The sequence below is a fragment of the Trichoplusia ni genome, chromosome 26, assembly GCF_003590095.1.
Source record: "Trichoplusia ni isolate ovarian cell line Hi5 chromosome 26, tn1, whole genome shotgun sequence".
In the NCBI taxonomy this organism is placed as follows: Eukaryota; Metazoa; Arthropoda; class Insecta; order Lepidoptera; family Noctuidae; genus Trichoplusia; species Trichoplusia ni.
Window position 1 is genome coordinate 1,753,505 of NC_039503.1, and position 18,931 is coordinate 1,772,435.

At 32.5% G+C, this 18,931-nt stretch overlaps 1 protein-coding gene across 2 annotated transcripts in view; it reads left to right on the forward strand.

Moving 5' to 3' along the window:
- Positions 1–541: 541 nt before the first annotated feature.
- LOC113505485 (homeobox protein OTX1) overlaps positions 542–18,931 on the forward strand; it is a 53,795-nt gene continuing 35,405 nt past the window's right edge. The window contains exon 1 of one of the 2 annotated variants that reach the window (XM_026888210.1): positions 542–840. The gene's annotated coding sequence lies outside the window, so the exon portion shown is untranslated. The remainder of the gene's footprint in view (positions 841–18,931) is intronic. The other variant, XM_026888211.1, reaches the window with a different exon arrangement.

Below are 18,931 nucleotides of genomic sequence, written 5' to 3' on the forward strand. Positions count from 1 at the left end.
TTTAAAATTAAAATTAAATTGTATCATTCACACATTCACGCACGGGAATCGAACCCACTATTCCTGCGCGACAGGCACTATCACTTACTGACTACATACAGCCAGAGAATTTTGATTTAGCCTACAAATGTGAATGCAGAACTTAACTTAAACATTTTAAAAATTTAGCCCAGTATAAGTTTACCTCAAGAACCGAATTTTACTGACATCGGATTCGGCAGTTAAAAGAATTGTATCGTCTAATTGTAAACCTAACGTTTTAATTACCTTAATATTCTCAATTCAAATTCAATAACTAGACATCCATAATTCACACGAACGCTTTATAAAATCATTAATAATTCCATTAATACATTATTTACTCATAAATTGTGAAACAATGGCCACGTGCCGGCGCCAGTGACGCCCACAAAACAAAAGAGGTAATAAACCTAGACCACCGGGTAACAGCCAGGTAATGACTCTGAATAGATAATAAACAAAAAAAAAATATTATCTATTTTTTCCCGTTTTTTTTTACCTGAAAATGTGACGGGGGTGGGGTCTGAGAGGCGCGGGGAGCGTGAATGCGGCAGTCTGGCTCGCACCACGCCAGCGAACGCTACTCCGCAACGCAGTGCAGTGAAAAGGCCTAAATACAACGAAATATATTACTCTCTTGGACTAAACAACGTTTACCGTGTTAAGATAAGATTGTTATATTATTTTACTCAGTCTTGTGCGTGCCGTGATCGATCGCGGATAATTAACGTTTTTTTTATATATTTGACGAGTGTATTATCAAGTTTCACAGTCAGTGCGTTCGTAAACAGTTGAAAGTTTGGATTTTGACGTAAATTGGTAAGTTTTTTATTTAGTTTTTTCGTGTATAATTTTATTTGTGGACAGTAATATCGGGTTTAATATGTACAAAGTGTTTTTTTTGTAAAAAAAATATTGATTGTTTTTTTTTTAATAACCTAATTAGGAGTTTGCTACGTGTCAGTATCCTCCAAATAGTAACTTAATCTTTGGGTTAAGTAAGTGTATTTTATTTTACAAATACCCGCGTTGTTAAAAGTGTACTTTTAAATGCAAAACAAAAAGTTTGAACCTAAAATACCAAAAAGCATTTCAAAATGTTATTTCTTTTTAAAATATTCAACTTTGTAAACGTTTTAATGTTACTTGATTTAAAAATAGTAAAATTGCGATGGGTAAATCGTCGCGTGCCACTTTAGGCCTATCTACAATGTCAGTTCATCGATAACATGTCGATATCACGCGTATCTGCTTAATATTTGAATTAGAATTACGAAATATGATCTATTCACTTTCACAACTATGTTATTTGTTATTAACTAATCTTTTTTTATGTATATTGCCTCATAATCTGATTGTTGCGACGCGAAGTCTTGGAAAAAATATTGATAACGTTTCAATAAATAACAGTTAATAACTCATTCTAATATTCAATGAAAAAAATAAATAGATAAAAATAATTCACCTGCAGAATAGGGTTGAATAGAAATACAAAAAAAATAAATAGACTTTGAAAAACTAAACTACTGCAAAGACATGCAGTTTAAAATTAGAATCTTAGAAATACATTTAAAAAACAAGGAAATTGTAAGCTGCCAGTCCGATAATGGAATCGGTCGCGTGATGCCAACAAAAAAGAATCGATACATCTAGCTACCTCGACTATAACTGTAAATATAATTAAATATTTTTCCTATTTTACTTGAAAAATGTACGTATTTTATCTCAGTCCAGTTCCTATAATGATTTATTTATATCAATAGTATTTTCTCACCTTGCCGACGTTGAGTGTGCGAACAAAAATATTATTTATTCGATTTGAATTTAAATTAGAATCGATAAAAAATAATCGTTTGGTGCGTCCCGCGAGTTCTTTCGAGATGTGTCATTGAATGTTTAAAATTAAAATGAATTTGTTGACGTTTTTTGATATTATTAACGACTTTATTTGGAAAAAGAATTGTTGATAGGTAAAATATTGTTATTAATGTTTCTAGTGATAATTAATAGTTTCAAAAATGATTGCCTATTATTTGCTTAGCCTTGTCTTTCGAATAAGTGTTGCCAAACGAAATAAAAACGTTGGTTAAAAAAAAATTGTGTACTTAGGCTTAAATATCATTTACAAAGTGTACTAATTATATTAGAAATTTGGCTTTCTTTGAATCTGCGACGAAATTATGCGGCAGTAGTCAATAAAAGCGTTATTTAAGCTATAGCTTGACATCCATTATTATTTATATTACGGCTTTCTCATAAGCTAATGGCGGCTCTTGTATTTATTCGTAACTTTACGATATCGAGACATACGAGTGTAAACCATGTTATATAGGTAAATTAGTGAATAATTATGAATCCGTTTCACGAAAAGAATCATAGAAATACATATTACAAAAGATAGGCAGTGGGACCTTATGAAAGTTATTAAAAAAAATACAATTTCAACTTGTAAAAATTCTGACCTCTGTATTAATTATATTTTAGTGACTACGTCTCAATATATATACAATATATAACATAAAATCCCGTGTAACATAGCAAACCACTCTAAATTACCATTTCCTTTACAACTAATTAATTTATATGGCCAATATCCGGTACGCCCCACGCCCCTCGTGTTGCCACCCCCAGCTACTCTATAATAAATCATTTTCGCGTGTGGCAACAATTGGGGACGATAAGGGTAAGGGTGCACCTCTATTGTTAGAACGAATTTAATCTGATGATGCGTTGGAAAAAATGTATTTCGTATTATTATTTTTTTTGTTGGTATTTTTCTGTTTGTGATACGTTTTTTTTCAACTGAAATTGAATCGCTATTGTAATGAAATGTACGTAGATTCGTATAAACGTTGAAGCTTGAATATTATCTGATTATAAAACTAGAAAATAGTATTCTTAGATACCTAGGTAATCTATAAGGTCATTATGATGATGATGATGGTGATGATTGGGGGGTGCTAGGTTTTGACAAAGGATTTTTTTAATAATATACTTACAAATTAATTATTTTTATAAAAACTACTCGTTCCTGCGTTTGCAACTTGCCTTGCTTCATATAGCTCGCAAAACTGATAGGTAAAAACTATATATGGCCTAATTGTATAGCAATGTATCGCAATACTCCCGATATATCTGTCTCGTCTAAATGTTTCTTAATTCCGAATTTATATAAACTAAAAGTCAGCCATTATAGTAGCTAATGAAACGAAGATATTTTTATATCGAATCATCTTCTTTCAAGAATTACCGCGTCTTGTATAATAAAGTTAAATCAACGCACAATATTAAAAAAAATATCTATTGTATTGTATGATATTTTACAACTTGCTTGTTTAATTTAAACTTGGACGTTAATAAATAACATTTTAAAACACAATAGTAACAGAATAACTCACTTTGTTGTTAAATAACTCGTTTTTATACTATGAAAAATACTATTCAGAGACAACACTTGTCTACGTATTTATAAAATATATATAAAAAAAGGACACAACCTTGTGACATGATTGTCAAGTTTTTGAAATAAAATCTTTTTCTTCTTGTTGCTGGGTTGTACGAAAATTTTTAGACTTTGTAAATTTACACAATGTATAAATACCCCTTCAAGTGTTACAGTAAAGTAACTTGCTATCTCATACCCACTTCGTTGGTCAGTATTTTTAAGGTCAAAGTATAAATAAATAAATGCGGAAAACATCACATACATTGTTCTGAACCCAAAGTAAGTTGCTAAAGCACTTGTGTTATGGAATTCAGATACAACGAAGGTGCCACAAACAGAACCGAGACAATGTAGAAATGTGAAATTTTACATTGACCCGACCGGGGATCGAACCCGGGACCTCAGAGCTAGCGACACCTTGAAACCGGTGCGTACGCCACTCGACCACGGAGGTCGTCAAGTCAGTATAGCCTTAGACACTCGTAAATAACTTTCAATTGTAAAAACAATTTCTCAAATCACTTTTCTACTAAACCTACGATATACTCTCGCATATTTATCGGGATCGCCCGACTAGTTTCGGACCTAACCGCAGTCTTCTATTGAGTGTTAACGCGACGGCAGGAAATCGTATCTTTATAATCATATTTGTAAGTATAGATAATTCTAAACAAAGCCTCTTCCTATAGCTCAGGTATTAAAATATTAATGAAATTATGTAGTCATGCGAATGAAGCATGAGATATAAGAATGTCTACAATGATTATTAAATCGTAGTGATAATAATTACCGAGAATACTCTAAATTGTGACTATATTACAACCTACCGGCTATTGTAAACTTAGAAATGTATATTATAGAATGCAATAAAGATATTGTGTATTGATTATCTTAGTTTAAGAGTTTAGTAATGAATCGTTTAAATCAGGAATCATTTTTAAACTTCAGTTAAAAGTTATATCTATAGGTTGTGATATGCATAGGCATGAGAAAAGTTGTTGGATGTCTCAATCTATTAGAGTTTTCGTTAAATAAACGTTGTTATTGTTATCATATTTCAACTAAAACTAAACTGACTAGTTGGTTAAAGTTATAAATTGTAACTTAAATAGACTTTGTTTTTATAGACCTCGACTAATGAGGTTTAATACAAAATCAAATCTGAAACAGCTAAGATTTAATATATGAGTACTTGCGCAACTATTGAAAGTTTTAATATAGTAAATTTTCTGGAAACGTCTGATCCCACAACCATATACTTTTTGCAAGAACTTCTAAAAAAAAAAACAATATAAAAAAAGAACCACGCAAACCCAAAATAAAACATCCGAAAAAACCAGAAAACACAATTGCCCACTATAAGTGTAACAATAGGCCTTTCGTATTCATACGGCGACCTCGGTACCAATAGTACCACGTAAAGTACCACCGGGGGCAGCTACCCCCCGTGGGCGTGACGGGGTAAGCCACGCCTACTCGATTTATTACCAGTTACCCCAAGTCAGGGTTGAACACAATTTTATGTGAAGGAAGATTTTGATTCAACCCCGCGACTCACCAAAAAATATATTCGAAATGCAATTTTGAGTAAATTGAAAGTTTTTTTAAAGCTTCATAGTTTGCAAATGTTTTTTTTTAATCATAATTTTATAACACTAAGTAAAGTATATTAATAATGCGATATATTGGACAGTGACATACTATATAAATATTTGGACAGTTAAAAGTATAGACAAATGATGATTATATAATATAAAATTAATTTAACAATCTTCGATACATATTTCAATCTAAGTTGAGTAGAAAGTGTATATAAAATACAATTTACACATTGTGCTTTCCACAAATACTTGAGAACAAGACAGGAATCATAATTTAAGATAGTAATAATCTTAAACTAAATTATATAAATGAGTGAAATATGTTTGTGCACGTTCAATCTTTTGGAAAATAAAATAAAATAAACAAATAAATTCGGACAACATCACATACATTGTTCTGAACCCAAAGTAAGTTGCCAAAGCACTTGTGTTATGGAATTCAGATACAACGAAGGTACCACAAACACCCAGACCCGAGACAATGTAGAAATGTGAATTTTTACATTGACCCGACCGGGGATCGAACCCGGGACCTCAGAGCTAGCGACACCTTGAAACCGGTGCATACGCCACTCGACTACGGAGGTCGTCGCAAATAGTTTTATTACAAAACATTAGTCTTTATCAATTAAATTATGTCTAAAATTCTTCAATTATGAAATTATAAATACAATTTATATACATATTTTCCTTTAATTATCTTTATTAGAATAAAAAATGTAACAACTTATAAACACTTTTGAGGTTTATAGTTTAATCGATAAATTAGTCATTTATCTCTATCTTTTAAGCTCTGATTTGCCTGTTACAATATGTAGTATGTTTATTTTCGATAAAAGTCATACTAAATCCACCCCTTATTATAATACTAGCCTTTAATAGTACAACTGTTGGGTTTCCGAAGCCAAGTTACATTAATCTAAGCAATAACGCCAAAAATCTCGAGAAAGAAGAAAAAGTGTATTGAACTGACAAGTCAAAGTCACGTCACTGGTCGAAAAGAAATGACAATTCTAAAAATTTGTAGTTTTCTAATTATTTTCTCTCATAATACAAATAGCTAGTAGAATATTCTTATGAAAAACTAGCTGTTGCCCGCGACTTCGTCCCCGTGGGTAGAAGATATAAGTTATGATTTATACCTGCCCTGCTATTTTTACATTTTCCATTGTATCTTCGTTCCTATTAGTCGCAGCGTGATGGTTTATAGCCTAAAGCCTTCCTCAATGAATAGTCTATTCAACACAAAAATATTTTTTCAATTTGGACCAGTAGTTCCTGAGATTAGCGCGTTCAAACAAACAAACAAACAAACTCTCCAGCTTTATATATTAGTATAGATATAAACTAAAAATGGAACACCTAATTAAAATGACTTCGTAGGTACCCACGATTCGCTTTAAAATCCTCATTATTCTAAAAGATCTAACATCACTTAATTAGGCAGCTAGCGTAACGTGAGGGGATCCCCGTTAACAAATACACCAACAGACAAACATCCTAATTGGCCATTTGCTGCACTTTGAATCTAATGCCCGATTAACTTGGTAAGGGTTGATTTAGCGATGATAATTCGAGATGATTTTCATCATTAAGCGATGGATGAAACTATGGCGCTTGTTTTGTTTTTTTGGATGGATTTAAAACCTTGTGACGTAGGACAAACATTGAAGATATGTGTACCAGACAACGAGACTTAGGACAAGCATTCGCAGATCACATACCAGGACCCCGATTCTGCTATCTACAATTTCCGATGAATTAATGGAAATTCGATTCAATTGGCATTCGTATTAATTCTAAGCATTTTTCCAACACATTAGAAATTCAGTACGGGGCGGTCAATGCAATGCAATGTAGACAAAAATTGGGACTAGTTTAAGCAAAAGAGGATGATTGTTTTGTAACTAAGTGGCAAATACAGTCGGTAAATTTGCGCTGGTAAAAACAAGATCGGCAGAAATGAAAACTGACATGTTTGATCGTTCTGCTTAGGCTAGTTTTATTAAAAAGAGTGCGATATTTTTTCTTAACAGGGTTAGGTTGTAGTCAGTTGGAAAAAAAGCAAATTAATTAGGAAGTATTTTCAAGTGCAAAAAAAAAAGATTTTCAACTGTATCCGGTAGGATTATCAGCTGAATAAAAGGATAAGTTAATCCATCATTTATCAGATAAAAATATTGATAATTTTTCCAATACATTGTTTCATTTTACAGCAATTTTACATTTATAATCTCGGAACTCTGAAATAAAAAACTTCAATAACGATACCTTTTTCTAGAACCCAAAAAACAAACGAAAATTGATTTTTTACTTTTTCGACATTTCCGTTTAAGAGAGAACACCCTATATTTCACTAATTAGTTAGAAAGGCTTACAAAACTAATAATGCTATACTGATATTCAATTATAATTTGTATCGGTTAATTAACTCCAAATATCGGTGTAATTAAACAAACCGAGCTTATGGTATCTCTAATGTTTTGTTAAAACAATATGAATATATGTCGAAATATCATTTTGTCAGTCAAATGTTAAAGTTGGAAGCTATAACAAATTTAGAAGAAGATTATTTTTTGATATCATTTATGACTTAATTTTTTTACTTTATCAAAAAACATGCCAATATTCTCAAAAGTAAACATCAAATTCGTAGACTCTACTTAATTTGGAAATGTTGTTACTTTAAAGACAGAATTGATATGTCTAATGTCTACAATTAAATAGTAACAATCGAATCGTCTAAATGAATTGCACTGACAAGTCAAAGTCACGTCACTAGTCGAAAATTTTCATAGATTCCTATTCAATACATGAAGCTTATAAAAATTACAGTTTTCAAGGCTTTGGATATAACGAAGTGTCATTGTTCTTTTGTATAATTGAGGCAGTATAATAGGTATTTTTTAGTCGTCTTACAAAAGCAGCCCAGTTCATGTATCCGACGTAACCCCTAGGCGCGATTATTATTTTTTTATCATTATATTAAATACTATCTACTTGTAACATGTGCATTATAATAATGTAGTATTATTTTTAGGTAGCTACTCCAATTACTTTATACCTATTTGTGCCTCTATTTTCTAACTGCTATAGAGTATTTTTTATTGTTCATAACAACCAGTGACGTATATTTTCCACTTTCAAAATACACGTACGAAAACCTGGGGAAAACCTAAACTTGAATGATTTGTTTAAAAAACTTGATAAATATGTCGAATACCTAATCAAATTAACATTGGATTTTCATTTCGTAATTAGATTAGCGAAAATAAATCATCAATTCAATGGTTATCTTTATCCTGACACGTTTGATTCTTATCACGTACATTACACACTTATCAATACTGTTATCGAAAATTTTCGGTAATTATCGATAAAAAAAATATATAACTGATTCGATTTATTTTTATAATAAACAAGTTACATGCGTAATTCTTCAATATTGCCAGATTATAACTTATTTTGTGGTATTTAGATTATATTATTTGAATTGTCAGTTTTTTACTATGGATTTTGAGTTTTTGTCTTAATCTCGGTATTACTAAGTTGGATAGTATGATTAGAGTACTATAGCACCTACTGTGATTGTTTTAAGCTATTTAATTGATTGATGACATTAATTACTTGTTGTTCTATCATAGTTTAGAAAGGGGGGAAGATAAATAAAATCACCATGCAGTCCGATGTATTCAGAAATCGTAAAAGATACAGAGGCTCGAAAGAAAAAGGTATCGGCATTTAACCTAACTATAGGACTTCACACTGGCATTATAAAACATGTCTATTTCTTACAGAGTACTCGTTGTATCTATACTAATAAATAAAACTGAAGAGTTTGTTTGTTTGTTTGAACGCGCTAATCTCGAGAACTACTGGTTCAAACTGAAAAAATATTTTTGTGTTGAATAGAACATTCATCGAGGAAGGTTTTAGGCTATATAACATCACGCTGCAACTAATAGGAGCGAAGATACAATGGAAAATATGGAAAAAAACAGGGCGGGTATAAATCATAACTTATATCTTCTAACCACGCGGACGAAGTCGCGGGCAACTGCTAGTAATATCATATTCAGCTGAAACCTGTGAAGCTAGAACTTGGTAGAAGCATAGATGAGATTTAAATCTTCTGTTGCTAACCTCTTTTGTACTTATCAAAACTTATCTTCAATAGAAGTCTAGGTTATACAATGGTATCAAGATGACCTAAAAATCCATTCAGTGTCGTTTGAATAAAACAGTTTGAGGTTTGATTCGTCGTTTGCATCGCGGTTGACAGTTTACGTAATTCTTTTAAAAGTTCTGTCAAACATTTCCGAGTTTGTAGTTCGATTGATAGACTTTATACATTAATCAATTTATTGATTTAAACTTACATGAACGATGTTACGACTTCGAATAAGGTAACGCTCACTTTGACAGTTGGTTTGACGGACTGTCAAGCATCTTCATCAAACCATTTCAGTGTTTAGGTTGGTGTACTTATAATGATTATAAAATTCTCTAAAACTTTATAACGGTTGAATAAAAACTCTTTTGATAACAATCTTTGTCACGAATTATGATTAGATTATTAATGATTAGCATTAGTTGTATAAATAAATAATAAGATGATGACTGAAAGTGAAATACACCTGAATCATTATCAGTCCTTACATTTTATCGGAAAATCTGGTAAATAATGCTAAATATTTGTATTTTAATATCGTGTAGAAAGGATTAAGAATAAAAACCAGTATTGTTTCTTTGATAATGAGTTGTCAAGTTTATTTGACAGTTGGTCTAGTCGTCAGAGACCCTGACTGCTATACCGGAGGTCGGGGATTTGATTCTCACCCAAGAGTAATTTGTTTAATGACTGCGATATTCTGGATTAATAGATTTCTGGCTGTAAAATTTAAGATTTTCCCAGTACAGGGAAAGGCTAAGTTAACACAGGGTGCTTGTGACGTAACGACTTCGAAAATTTTTAACACAGAAATAACGTCACGCGTACGTTCTATTCACTGTAATTTGAACAATTTATGTTTGTGAGACCAAAGAAAAAATACGTATCCATTATTATTAATTACAAAAAAAAAACATTATTTCTATTATCGTGCAAGTTATAATACATTGCCGGCAATATTAATCATCTTTCAAACCAAAGCTTGACATCCCCGCAATGAATTGCAAATCGCACAATATTTTCGCCTCATTTAAAGAACCTGAATATAGACAAATATCTAAATTCATTAATTGATCAATACGTTGTCAAAGATAATTAGTTTATCATACAGCTTCTGTTCCTTAGTCGATAAATTATCGTTATTTTAATGCCTAATGAACGTGCTTCGTGTATTTGATATCCGCAAGATATCTATCGGCCTTAAAAAATTTAATATTCGCGAGAATAGATAGCACTAATTAATTTTTCAAGTCGCAATCCAGTAGCTATTGTTAATTCATTGTTTTAGAAATTAAATGATTATATCTAATTTCTAAGAATACTTAGGTATACTTAATAAATATTATGAATTTAATTACGAATCACGCACACGAATGATGACAGAAAAAAATGGCCGTCGTGAAAAAATTGACGCGTTTATGTTATCGATAAAGTATTTACTTATACCGAAGTGTTATTTACTTGTATAGTTGTTATAATGTTTAAAACTATTTACAAATGTGACGTTAAACACAACTAAGTACTCGATGATAGTTTATTTTATCTTCTAGTCCTAGTGTATGAATAATCTGTGGACTGTTTTTGCCGCCGAGTCAAAAATTATCACTAATATCAATAACATAAAGTATCATCAGGAAACCTGCATAATTAAGATATTGTCAAGCTGCAACAAGCAACTGAAACATAACAGGTTATACATCAACCACTCTCAGAAGAATGGATCGAACGCGTGTAGACACAGTTTTAGTCTTTTATCAAAAAGATAATTATCTAGTTACTTTTAAAGTCTATTACCTGTATAGTATTTTATAGCATTATAGTCCTAATTACATTCCTATCGTAACTTATTTCCGGAGCGTAATCGAAAAAGATAAAAGTTTATATCAAAGGGATTGCAAAGTAAAGAAGTAAGTATAATCGCGGAAGAAATTATCATTAGATAAATTGAAAAAGGTAATATCTGGTCATTTACGCTCTAGTCATTTCCCAAATTACTTATGAAAGACCATTTCATGATACCCGTCAAATATCTTGTAAAGGCTTCAACTCCAAGTCTTGAAGTACTATTTGACTGCACGGATAGCCGAGTGGTTGAGGTCACCACGCCAAACCCACTGTGCGCCACGTGTCGCGGGCTCGATCCCCGCGTAAGACAAGCGTTTGTGTGATCCACGAATACCTGTTCTGAGTCTGGGTGTCTTTGTGCATGTGATTTGTTTGTTTATGAAACACTCCCCAAAACGATAGAATTCATAATTGCGCGAGTCATTTTTATTTAAGATAAATAACATATTTTTGCTTTGTGGAAACGAGACGACGCTCTATATGGCATATAGCGGTATCTCTTTCCCACATCTGTAATATTTCTACTATAATAGGTGGTTCTAAGTCAGGCAGTCCTGTAATATGAGTTCAGCTGAAACCGGTGAGACTAGAAGCCGATGCTAACATACTTGGGAAAATATGTAAAGACTAATATTTACCAAGCAATTATTTTTTAATTACATTATCTTAGTAAGGGTTTTTCATGATGTTTGTTGATTAGTAGAAGTTTTACGATGATACGAAACATTTTTATAGATAACAGACGTTGGTTTTAATTATTGGAAAAAGCTATTCTATCAGTCTAAATTAAGTACTGGAATATATTAATTAATCTAACTTAATGATAACTCATTCAAAGTTTTCAATCAGGCTTTCCATCTCTATTGTATTAGTGGAAGAGAGACATATTATCATGCCGTCTCGCTTTAATACTTTAAACAGTTTTACTTTGAGAGTGCGTGGTAGGTGGTCTCTCATTAAAAACTCTTTTGAAAAAACAACTAATTAGATTTCAATGAAACTTTAAACACGGCTAATTAATATCAATAACTACTTTCTAAACTGAATTAAACAAACAAAACCACGTGTCAAAACTATATAACAAACGTTACAGCAAAAAGGTCACGTAATAAGTTGAAATTGTTTAAAAAAACAAGATAAAACATACACTATCTTTACGATAAAGTTATCATGATTGAACGACAGGCTGACATCAAATTATTTTCCAATACCAGTGATTCTAATGATAATACTAGTTTACACCTGTGACTTCGTGTGTTAAGCTACGCTTGACGCGGTTGGTCTGTAGATGGGTGGCCATCTTTGTCGTAACGAATTTCGGAAGGCACGTTATATTGTGAGTCCCGGTTGTTATTCATACATACTTCGACAGTCGTTACAGGTAGTCAGAAGCTAGAAAGTCTGACATCCAGTCTAACTAAGTGGTGTCAGAGAGGTGAACAGTTGTCTTTTAAAAGCGAGAGCGCGTAATGAACGGCATAAAGCACCATCTCACTTCCACAATAACATACTTCAAACTTCTATATACGCACATACATAGTCATTCATTCTTGAACATTATAAAAGTTCCCATCGTTAGATTTTTTTCTCATTTATTTACGAAGCTGGCGCCATATTTGATGTTGATTGAATCACGAAATACTCATCCATGCTTACATAGCTAATCTCATTTTAACGCCTATGCTTTAGATTTGTTTGCTACTTAAAGATACGCTATTTTATGCTGTAATCTATATCTATACTAATATATAAAGCTGAAGAGTTTGTTTGTTTGAACGCGCTAATCTCAGGAACTACTGGTCCAAATTGAAAAATTCTTTTTGTGTTGAATAGACCATTCATCGAGGCAGGCTTTAGACTATAAACCATCACGCCGCGACTAATAGGAGCGAAGATACAATGTGAAATTGTATGTGTACAATGGAAAATGTGAAAAAAACAGGGCAGGTATAAATCATAACTTATATCATCTACCCACGGGGACGAGGTCGCGGGCAACAGCTAGTTTTAACATACATGTGTCTTTAGACCATGGCATCTACAGTTCAGACTAATCTATGTACTGTCCAACTGGTTGTCGGTTTATAACAATATACTTCGCGTATACGTCCTCGCTTTTACAACAATAAATAGTTTTGTAAACAATGAACATTTTACAAGAAAACATTGGAAAGAACGGTTAAAGCTACGAGAACTCGTACACCAACTGTAAAAATTACTTATCAGTGATGATAACACAGAGTTCGAATTAGGTGCAGACTTTGACAGTCGTTACGAGTAGAAAGTCTGACAAACAACCAGTCTGTCCAAGGGGTATCGTGCTGCCCAGGTAACTGGGTTAAGGAGGTCAGATAGGCAGCCGCTCCTTGTAAACCACTGGAACTTAGCTGCATCCGTGTATACTGGAATCCGACCCCAATATAGTAGGGAAAACAAATCGAGGGACAGAAAACAAAATACAAACGAAAGAAGCCTTCAAGCAACTTTTGTCAGAAGCATTCTGCATTCAACATAAACTCCCCGATGAAAACTATTGCAAGCTACATTTAGCATAGCGTAGCATTCAGTGTAGCGATGCATTAAATGAATGAATTAAAAATCGCTTACTGATTGAGCAAGCATCGTGTAGGTACGATGATAAAACTGTGATTATATTGGTACCAAGCGTTTACGTGTAGGCAGAAGGTATACCATGATTTATTAGCAAGAAAAAAACATACCCACAACTTTACTTCAATATATTCAACATTATTATTGCGAAAAGTTGGCAGATGAGACATGTTCTTACAGCCTAAAATACATTGTCACTAATAAAATTGAAAACGGCAAACATCGGCAGATATGTACAAGAACAATAATACAAAGTGCTTAATTGTATGGAATATACAATGTTTTTTGATAAGGCAATTGCAAAAAAAAATAAGTGGATTAGAGCTGTCACTATCTTCCATACATTTGAGCAACTCAAACATATCTTATAAAATATCACTTGCCCTTACAAAGATACTTACAGTCCCGTTAATTCAAGGCACTCTTAAACACAACATACCTCCATTACAAAGTCGCTTAAGCAACATACAGACAATTTTATTAATGTATACACACAAAAACAGTTTAAAAAACATATCGTTAGCCAGAGTAACGCAGTAGCCACAAAGATATTTGCTTCGTCACTGCCGGCTCCCAATTAGGAATACGTGAGGTTGGGTTAGAAGCAAACCTACACAATGGAGGCTGTGTAAATGTATTTCTGTTACCTATATAATTTGTAGAGTCATTCATGAATAAGTTAGAGAAAATGGAAGGTTGGCGCCAGAGTAGAATTGTAAGAACAACGTCAGAATGAAGACAGTTGACGTTTTAACTTTCAATCTATAGTCAAAGACAGTACGTCCTATTGAAAACTGTTTATAATCGACCCGTCGACCTGGCCACGCGTTTCGGCTAAGGTGTTATCGTTAAGAAACCAACATGTATATATTGAGAGTGTTATAACCATTGACAGTTTAAAGAAAGCCTAGCTTGAAGAGTGTGATTCTTTCAGCGAAAGTGTAAAATTACCTAAAGAATAAATAGCTTTAAAAAAGTCATTCTAAATTTAATAACGAGTAGACGGAGTACAACGCATCTTTCTGCATAAAAAGCTAGCTAAATATCTAACAATGATCACAAAGCTATGCAATAAAATAAATCTCAACAAAAATAATACTAAAAATAGAGTCTGTTGTCATTCTAAAATACACACACAGTAAAGGGTAGAATTTATAACATAACCTAAACAAAAGCGCCCGCCATTTTGACAGCCATAAACAATCGACTTTTTTTTTCAAACAGGCAGATGTACGAGCACATTATGCCTATGTAGTAAATAGGTAATTTGACAATGAGTATGAGTCCTTTTATCATTATTCGGGGGGTGATGGGACGCCCCTTTTTAAATAGCCAAACAGCCGTCAATTTGAAAGGTAATAATTATAGAGGTTTGACTAGTTTCACTTAAAATGTGTGTAATTTTGTCTGGAGTGTGGTAAATAAGGTTTCTTTTTTCTTTCTGTATGTTTGTTACGCTTTAATTTTGGATAATCGACCTTTTTGATACATTAACTAAAGCGTTTGTTCTCTAACGTATTTTATATTTAGATAAAATCCTCCTTTTGAATTTAACCTCCTTTTCCTCCTTTTAATTTAAAGTCAACAGGCTTCAGCTACGTTTGAGCCTAAGCTACGCTGGATTTGGCTTCCAAACTTTTCATAATTATACTTGAAGCAACTGCCTATCAGTCATCCACAACCCATCTTACTCTATAACGCAGTCGTCTATTATCAGACTGGGTGGCCTAGCAATAAGAGTAGATGGATCAGAAACCTAGCAACTTTAGCCGAGTGATAAGTCACCACGTCAAAGTCACTGTGCACGACGTGTCACAGGTTTGAAACTCGATTAAAACTAAGAAAGCATTTGTGTGATCCGCGAATGTCTTTGTGTTTCTGACTTAAATGTTTGTGATACCTCTCGCGACACATGGATTAAATTCCTTTACGAGAGTCGGTTATATGAAATCTACAAAATGTCTCTACATTTCAAACGATCGAAAAACATACATTCATACCGAAATAACTTTTATTTAAACCCTCCCGCACACGGTGCAAAATGAAACTAGGTTTTTTTATATCTCCACTACACAATACCACATAAGTATTTGTTAGTATCACGTACAAGCATTCACGAACAAAACTGACTCTATAAATTAACTTTGTTCGATTTTTAAAGTCACGTAGAGGATGCATTAATTAGAATGTGCGTGTTGGTACGAATGAAAAGTGTTGCCAATCTTTGAATGTGAAATTTTAGATTTATTGTAAAAAGGTTTTTTTTAATGTTTTTGGAATTCTGACGAAAATAGAGTTCACTTTCTAAATCGATTTTATAAATTTGTTTTGAAAATATCTACCTTTTATATTTCCTCCAAGAAAACACATATTATATTACACATAGATATATTGTGAGCTTTGTTATTATTATATTCATGTAACTAACATTGAAGGTTTCTTAAGTCTTTTTTCTTAGAACTCCATTTAACTCTATCAGTAAAAACCCTATAAATGTTTCGACATTTTACGTTAAATAATATTTCTCCAAACATACGAATGTTAAAAACGGTCTGTAAGCTCATAACTCACATGTTTTATTTACAATCTAGGTTTCAAATAAAACCTTTTTCTTTAAACCTCACCGAACGGAATGACAAACGTATACCCGTCTCGCTTACTCTTACACCCGCACTTTCGAAGTCGTAACCACGCCTTACAACACCCTGGTATACCTATCTTTTTCTATCGCACACAAATTGTTGTTGCGTCTCGCTCGGGCACGACTATCGATTTACGCCGTTCCAAGTTTGTTTACCCGACCAAATTCCATAGCTATATTTACTTGGTTATATCGTTATAAGTTGTGTGAACTACATATAGCCGGGTTATGTGTAATTGTGTTTGTGTTGCCAATGTCGGCGAGTTTTTTTCCCTAGTTTTATAGAAATAGGTTTTGATGAAATTTTGATTGCTTGTTTTTGATTAATGGATTATATGTTATGTGACTGGTTGTATACAATAAGGATACGGTACGTGTGACACAATGATGTATTTTGATGGACGTCTTGCGGCAAATTATTCATCTTTGTTCGGTTTGAGTGGGCGTTACGAGTAAGTACTCATACCTACCTACTTATAGATAGATACAGATGATTTTTCATTACAGTTACGTATATTATTATTACCCTATCTAGTTTGTTAAAGAAGAATTTCTCTAGTAACCTGGAGAAATATGGTCCTATGAAAATTAGGAATTGGGTAGTTTCGTTTTCAGATATTCTGTTCTACTTATTCATGAAACCTTTGTTTTAGTATTTAAGCATATACAATACCAGTCTTTAAATGTCCCACTGCTGGACTTAAACCTCTTTTCATATAGGGAAGGTTTGATCATTGATCACCACGCTAGCTCACTGCGGGCGATTTCAGATTTCAATATTTAGAATCAAGGTTTCCTCACGATGTTTTCCTTCATCGTTTGTCAGTTTTTAGCATACTTAATGAAAAAGTACACATAACATAACAAAACTTACATTTGTACTTGGGAACGCGCAACTCGTGCGTATAAATAATTAATAAAAAAAATGGACGTAAGTAGGAAAAACACTACTGTTAATGGCACTAGCAAAATACAGTAAACTAATGCTTAAAAGTATTTAAAATTGTCATTACAAACCTTATTTACCTATATTTTAATTCAGGCTGCAAATTGTCAACTCAACGAAAAAAAACATTAATAATGTAATTAACACTTGGTGCCTACGTCATAGTCATAATTTTAACCTTTCAATGAGCTCTTTTATTTTTAGGGTTTCCTACTGAAAAGGCAAAATGTGAACCAATTATCAAGACTTCTTCACCGTTTACTCGTCTATCGTCGGGCTATAATTCATGAACTATGATAATTGGAAAAAAAATTGCTAATGTATTTCTGTTGCCTCTATAACATGTTAGTAGTAACTAATTTGAATCCTACTTATACGGAACCGACTGATTTTGTATCTAAATTTACCGCATTTTACATGAAAAAAATATCTTCAATAATTAATAATAATTTGTAATTATCTTTCTCAGTGACGTGCGTTAGTTAGTTAAGCGGTTAAATAAGAAGTTAAAACATATAAATGACATTGTTGACAAGCTGCCAACTTAACCACAAATCTGGCAGTTATCAGTTAAGTCTTAATATACGTAATCATTAAAAGTTAGCAATCAACAATTAATGGTTATAATTAGTCAATAGCTGAAGGATTATATTAATAATATAAATTTTTCGTGTAATTTTCAAATTTGTTTAAGGATGAAACTGCATTTGTTAATAAACGGAATATATTATAATTTCATGTGACTTTTTTCATACAAAAAGTCTGTATAAAATTATAAATGTAGATAATATTAAATATTAATCTTTCCCTAATAGCGACAGTAGTTATAACCTAGAAAAAAGGAAATTAAACTGACATTACCTAGACAATATCAGTTAGGATTTTTTTTTCTTTAACATGTATTCAATGAAAGACATAATGATTTAAGACTAAATATATATATAGAAGCTAACTTGACTTCCATAAAATGAAAATCTTTTACTTCAATTAATAATAAACCATTTCGTAAATATATCATTGCAGAAAATCCATTCAAAACTGCAAATTATACATCACTACCCTAAGTGGAACGCACTCCACAAAATTAATATTATCAATTGGCAACATTGAACGATGGCGGTCACGTGTGCATTGTTCTGCCAACATTACGGAACTACAATAGAAAATATGAAACGCATTGATATCGTTTAATGGGAAACCTTATGGTATTTAGATTGTAATCAGATTAATTTAAGTATTATTAGCTATTTATACTTCGAAATATAATACTTGCTTTTATGATATTGGTTTAATAAAACAACAATTTATATAAAGAGAAAATTTACAAAGACAAAGATTTATTATTTCTGTAAGAAATCTCATCCAGCAGTCCTGCGAGAGGAGAACAAAGTAGAAAAACAGACATAGGTGCACAAATTTACAGGAAATAATAATAAGACCATATACGTGTGCAGCCAACTACATCTCTCTTCTCTCAATCTTAATACCTTTCTGAAGATGATGTCAAACGTGGTGTCGACGTGTGGAAGTTACCTCTAGGTTTTAGACTTTGGTTAACACACAGAAGAATTCCCAGGCGTGATGGTTTCTTCCACTGGTCTTATCTGGCCAATTAGGATTTCAGTTTCTTCTTTGGCCAATTGTTACACGG